Below are 6,662 nucleotides of genomic sequence, written 5' to 3' on the forward strand. Positions count from 1 at the left end.
CCTGGTTGTCCTCTGGTTTCTATTTCTCCTGATTTATTTTCCTTTGGTGAGAGAATCTCTGATCTTTTGGCCAAAGACATGACTACTCAGAATAAAGTCTACACGGTTTAGTCTCCCTTCGTAGGTACTTCTACATAAGTGATTTTTGTCAAAAAGATTCAAGGGGAAGTAGTGCACAAAATTTCCAGTATGTGCCTTCCTCCCTTCCTGTATCCTACTAAAATATAAACCTGACAGCAAACCGTCTTGGACCACGTCATGAGGACAATGCTATATGGATAGCAGAACAACAAGATAGAAACAGCCGTGGTCCCTGGTAACTCCGAGGAATAGAGCCCCTTGAACGGCTTAATTCTGGACTCTTCTGCAAGAAAGGAATAAAACTCGGTTTAGTTTAAGTCACTTTATTTCATGGCTCCATTGCATGCATCCAAACTTAAATCCTAATAATCCCTGGACATTTAATTTTTGACATAATTAAATCAAAGTAGAAAGCAATCACTCCTTGTCAGTTACTGAATGAAAATCCCCAGATGTTTCTAGCCTGCTGAGAGTTATCTTCTACCAAACATCAGGAGGTCGGGGAGGCAGGTCTATTGGCTTGGGGGAGATGAAATTTTATGGGATTGACGTAGTAGTGGTGTGGCAGATAAACTTTAAGGTGGTCCCACGACCCCTTCCTCTTGGTATTCTGGCCTTTGTGTAATTGTTTTCTTCTTAGGTGTAGACCAGACCCATGACTTGCTCCTAAACAACAGAATATGGCAAATGGAATGGCACGTCATTCCCATGATTATGTGACGTTATATGACTTTGTCTTGCTAGCTGGCTGGCTCCACAGACGTTCTCTCTCCCTTGCTGGCTGTGAAAAAGCAAGCTGCCAGAACTCCTAAAGCCACATGGAACTCATTGCTGCTAAAAGGAATTGGGAAGCAAATCCTTCCCTAGCTGAGCCTCCGGTTGAGAGCCAGCCCTGGCCAACACCTTGAATGTAGCCTTGTAAGACCTTCAGAGGAGGACCAAGCTATGCCATGTCCAGATGTGTGACCTGCAGAAACTCTGAGGTAATAATTGTGTGCTGATTCAAGCTCCCATGTTTGTAGTAATTTCTTATGCAGCATAGAAACATAGACTACAAATGTCTGGAAAAGAATAGCATGTGGCTTTTTAGCCAACCTGTGCATGATTTCAAGGGAGCAGGAGATTTTAGAGGCAATTAGTCTTATAAAGGATATATGAGTCCATTTTGCACTGCTATAAAGAAATAGCAGAGACTGGGTAATTTTATAAGGAAAATAGGCTTATTTGACTCATGGTTCTGCAGGCTGTGCAAGAAGCATGGTGCTAGCATCAGTTTCTAATGTGGGCCTCAGGACATGTACAGTCATAGTGGAAGGCAAGAGGAGCCGGATGTGGCACACCATGAGAGGAGGCAAGACAGAGGGTGCAAGAGGTTCCAGAATCTTTAACTACCAGATCTTATGTGAACTTATGACTGTGGGGAGGGCACCAAGCCATTCATGAGGGATCTGCCCCCATGACCTCCCACTAAGCCCCACCTCCAACACTTGGGATCACATTTCAACATAAGATTTGGAAGGGAAAAATATTAACATTATTAATATCTGAATTCTATTAGAGAGGAAAGGAAATTTTCCCACATGCTAAACATTCTAAGTTGACTAGAGAAAGGTAAGGACATATAGAGAGTAAATTTCTAAGACCTATGCTATTTTTAAAACGTGGTGGGATTTGGGACAATGGTGAAGAATGAAGCATATCAATAACAAAGACATCCTCTTTCCACTTTTATCAAAAAGGATAATGATGAGAGATATTGGTACCCAGAGTAGGATAGAAATATACGTGATGAGAGTAAAATATTTTGTAGAGATATCAAGAATGAGAGATATGTGTCAGTTTAAATTTTGTTCTAACTACAGGTATTTTGACTATGAAGCTAACCTTTTCTTTTTCCAAAATGGAAACATGCCTTCTGAAAGGGAAATTGTTAATTACATGTGCATAGATGTGGACTCATCAGGAGCTAATTATTTAAATAGAAACTCTTGGAGGTTTCAAAAATATTTGTTTATTGGGAATGTAAACTTGTGGCCTTAAAATTGATGAGAGATAGTTCCTCCTGATTTTGGCAGGCTCCTCTCTGTAAAATTAACTGGATAAATCATATTATAGAGAAAAAGCATAGATGCTAGAGAATACAAACAACACCCACAAAGAAGAAACTCCTATGGAAATGGAAGAAAGTTTTGAAATGAGCTGGTGGCTATGGTTTGTGGATGGGTGCCTAGTGGCTAGGGTCTGAGGCAGAGGGCATCTGGGCTATGAGAGGTTTAAAGAAAAGTTTATAAAATTCAGTTCTTGCCGATCGTTCTTTGCTGTGCAATTATTATTGATAACTGCTTCCTGCAGAAACCAGTGAAAAGACCCAAAGGTGGTACACATACCTTTCAGGTGAGGAGTTGGGAAAAAATCTGGAGACTGTGTAGCCCTGGGAGCCACTCTCTCCCACTTCCCACTATTATACTGGCGTCATTCTTACCTGGGTCGCACCGGCAGAGATTCTGATGTAACTGACCTAGGCTGATGACCTCAGCATCATCGTTTTCAGAGCTTGCCAAGTGATTCTAACATGCAAGTCTTGATCTGAAGGTGTTGCTTAGTGACAAAGGAGGGTGATTAATTTTGGTTTTATGATGCCTGAGACTTTCTACCCTAAGGCTCATGCCTGTTCACTCCTTGCACTCACTTGGAATGAGAGATCCAAGTGTGGGCTTCTGCAGGCATTTGAGCCCTTTCTCAGCATACCCTATATGATATCCTTGGGAGAGAATTATTTCATTAGCCAAAATAATGAAATATTTACAGAACTTAATTATCTTGAAAGAAAAACAACAAACCAAAGATACCTGGAAGTATTAGAACACATGGATGAAAATATTTAAATAAACTTATTATATAGATTAAAAGACATAATGGACAAAACATGGACATACTGGACAATATGTGGAATCACATTTCAACTTAAGATTTGGAGAGGACAAATATCTAAACTACATCTGAGAGGAAAGAGAGATTTTCAATATGTAACAGAAACACAAAAGCAAAGGAACCTAGTACAAATATTAGGTATGAAAAATTAGATAATTAAAATAAGAAACATAGAAGATGGTATAAATAGTAGAATGGATACAGGTGAAGACCCAACTGAGAAGCTAGAACAGATGGAAAAACCATCCCAAGAAGAAAATAGGAGAAGACAAAGAAATAGAAAATACAAAAGAAAAGTTAAGAGATACGGAGAATAGAAGTAGAGGTGCTTTTACAGAAAAATGATTCCAGAAGGAGAGAAAAATAATGATGGAGAAAAGAAAATATTTAAAGATACAATGAGGAACTTTCTCCAGAATTAAAGAAATAGGAAAGACTTCAGACTGTAAAGAATCCTAATGTACCAAACAAGAGACAAAAGGAAAAAGGTGTTTGATAGACTTTGTTTCCCTAAGTACTGATTACAGGATTACAAGTGTGAGCCACTGTGCCAGGCTGAATGCATACATTTAAAAAAAATGCTGAAAGTTAATGAGTCAGGCAAAACAAACCATCAAAATAAATCAAAGAAAGCGGAAAAGGGAAAATCAGTATTTTACAGCTGTGAAAATAAATTAACTACAGCCACATACAATAATGCAAATAATAATTTTGTCATGTTCAGTGAAAAATGACTATATTTAGCATGATAGTTTTTTTTTTTGCTTTGCTTGCTTATTTGTTTTTTATTACGGTAAAAATCATTTTACAAAAAATTTACTATCTAAATCTTTTTTTTTCTTCATGCATGTTCTGCTTATGTATTCTATCTTGACCATTATAAGTGTCCATTTCAGTAGTAAGTATAGTCCGTTGTTGTGAAACAGCTCTTCAGAACTTTCTTATGTTGCCAATCTGAAACTCTATACCTGTTAAACAACAACCTCCACTTTTCCTTTACCCTTTAGTTCCTGGTAACTGTTTTATTCTGTTTCATTGAATTTGATTTTAGATACCTTATATAAATAGAATCATATAGTTTTTGTCTTTTTGGAGTGGCTTATTTCACTTAGCATAATGTTCTCAAGGTTTATTCATGCTGTAACATGTGTTAGAATACCCTTCTTTTAATTATTTTTATTTTTAGTAGAGATGGGGTTTTGCCATGTTGCTCAGGCTGGTCTTGAACTCCTGAGCTCAAGCGATCAGCCTCCCAAAGTGCTAGGATTACAGGTGTGAGCCACTGCACCTGGCCCCATTCTTTTTTAAGGCTGAATAGTATTATATTGTATGTACGTACCACATTTTTAAAATCTATTCTTCTGTTGATGGACATTTGTGTTGCCTTCACCTCTTGGTTATCATGAACAATATTGTTATGAGAATGAAATATATATTTTTTAAGTTCAAAGGACATACAAAACTATTTATTTTAGTCATCAGATAAAAATATCCTAAGAAATTAACAGAATGCTAAATAGAAAACTCAGGGTGATCGGTCATTTGGGAGCAGGGCTTGAAGGCTGGAGAATGAAATGAAGAGATGTGATGATCAGAGTTATGGCTCTCCAATTGGCCAGGCACTCATGACTATTTATAATATTATAATAAATATATATGCAAGCAAATAACATAAGAAGAATTGTGCATGAGTCAACGAAGACAGTGTACCATAAACCAAAGGTTTTAATTTATTCAGTTGTGTTCGCCTGAGATTCATTAGAAAAACAAACACAGATGTCCTCTGTGATGTGTATTTATTTGCATGTGCTCAGGAAAGTGGCGAATAATTTGTTCCATTTATTTTTTAATTCATAAAGTTCAGAATATATTGTTTTTTATTGTATTTTCAATGGATTTATTCAGGTATAATTGTGCACATATGTAAAGTGAACAATTTCATCAGTTTTAACGTATTTATACACTCATGAAACCATCATTACCATCAAGATAAAGAACATAGCCATAATCCCCAAAAGGTTTTTCCTGCTGCATTCTAATCCCTCCCTTCTGATCCTCCCTATCACCCCAGGCAACCACTGCCATGTTCCTCATTCGTATAGATTAGTTTGCATTGTCTAGAATTTTATATAAATGAAATAATACATGCTTTTTTTTGTCTGGCCTCTTTCACTCAGAATAGTTATTTTGAGATTTAACAAAATAATTATTGTTGCATGTATCAATAGGCCATTCCTTTTCATTGGTGGGTGGTATTCCATTGTGTGAACATAGCAAAGTTTCTTTACCCATTCACCCTTTTAATTTAGCCATTTTAGTAGGTGAGTAATGGTATCCTATTGTAGTTTTAATTTGCGTTTCCCTAATAACCAATGATAGTAAGCATCTTTTCATGTGGCTATTTGCCATCAGCTTATCTTCTTTGGTGAAATGTCTGTTGAAATTTTATGAGTTTTTTTCATCGAGATATTTTATTTTTGAAGTTTGACAGGTCTTTATGTATTTTAGGTACAAGTCCTTTATCAGATATGATTTGCAAGTCTGTAGCCTTTTTATACTCTTTTTTCTTATTTCATGTCACATGTTAACACCCATCTTTATGCTCTCAATAGTGTATTTTGAAGAGCAGAAGTTTTAAATTTTGATGAAGCCCAATTTATCAATTTATACTAATATGGATTTTGCTTTTTGGTATCTTATTGAAGAAATTTTTGTCTAACCTAAGGTCACATACATTTTCTTCTATGCTTTCTTCTAAAGGTTTTATAATTTTAATTATACTTCCATCGTTTTCCCTGGGTGTTGGATTCAAAGTGTGGTAAGAAGAATTCTAAGATGGCCCCAATGATTTCTGCTCCCTGGCATTATGTCTGTGATTATATCATGGAATATTGCAGAAGGGATTTTGTAAATGTAATTAAGGCTACTAATAGTTGATTGTGAGTTAATAAAAAATGAGATTATCTGGGTGGGCCAAACCTGATTACCAGAAGTCTTTAAAAGCAGAGCATTTTCTCCAGCTAGTTGCAGAGTAGGAAGTCAGAGATGTAAAGCATAAGATGGACTTGATGTGCTGTTGCTGGCTTGAAGTTGGAGGGGACCACACATCAAGGAAATGAGGACTTAAATCCTAAACTGCAAAGAACTGAATTCTGTCAACAAGAGTGAACCTGAAAGCTGATTCTTCCCCAGAGCCTCTGATGAGAATTCAGCCCAGCTGACACCTTGATGTCCACCTTGTGATACCCTGAGAAGAATCCCTGCCCCACCATGCTGAACTTTTGATCTACAAAACTGTGAGCTAATAAATGGATGTTGTTTTAAGCAGCTAAGTTTGTGGTAATGTGTTACACAGCAATAGAAAACTAACATACATGGTTATTTATATTATTATAGCTATATCTTTTACATACGCTGTAAATATTCTTTTGTGTGATTTTATTATCTAATAAACTTTTTCTTAAAAAAAAGAGAAAGCCAGAAAATAAGTCTCTTGACTTCAGTGGGCCTGCTGAACAGTGCAGGTGTAAAAAGGAGGAAGGGAGGGAGTGTGAAAAGAACGTAAAGATTCGCCATGCTCAATAATGATGATATGTATTCAAGACATATCATGAGTTATGGGTCATGCCCAAAGCCTTTTAATAATACGT

The 6,662-nt window shown here is 36.6% G+C and overlaps 1 long non-coding RNA gene across 1 annotated transcript; it reads left to right on the forward strand.

Annotated features, from left to right (window-relative positions):
• Positions 1-627: 627 nt before the first annotated feature.
• On the forward strand, positions 628-6,421 carry LOC134736352 (uncharacterized). The gene is made up of 2 exons (XR_010120314.1): positions 628-1,064; positions 6,205-6,421. It is a non-coding gene; the product is annotated as an uncharacterized lncRNA (long non-coding RNA).
• The last annotated feature ends 241 nt before the right edge of the window (positions 6,422-6,662 follow it).

This window comes from Symphalangus syndactylus, chromosome 4 (genome assembly GCF_028878055.3).
Source record: "Symphalangus syndactylus isolate Jambi chromosome 4, NHGRI_mSymSyn1-v2.1_pri, whole genome shotgun sequence".
NCBI classification, from domain to species: domain Eukaryota; kingdom Metazoa; phylum Chordata; class Mammalia; order Primates; family Hylobatidae; genus Symphalangus; species Symphalangus syndactylus.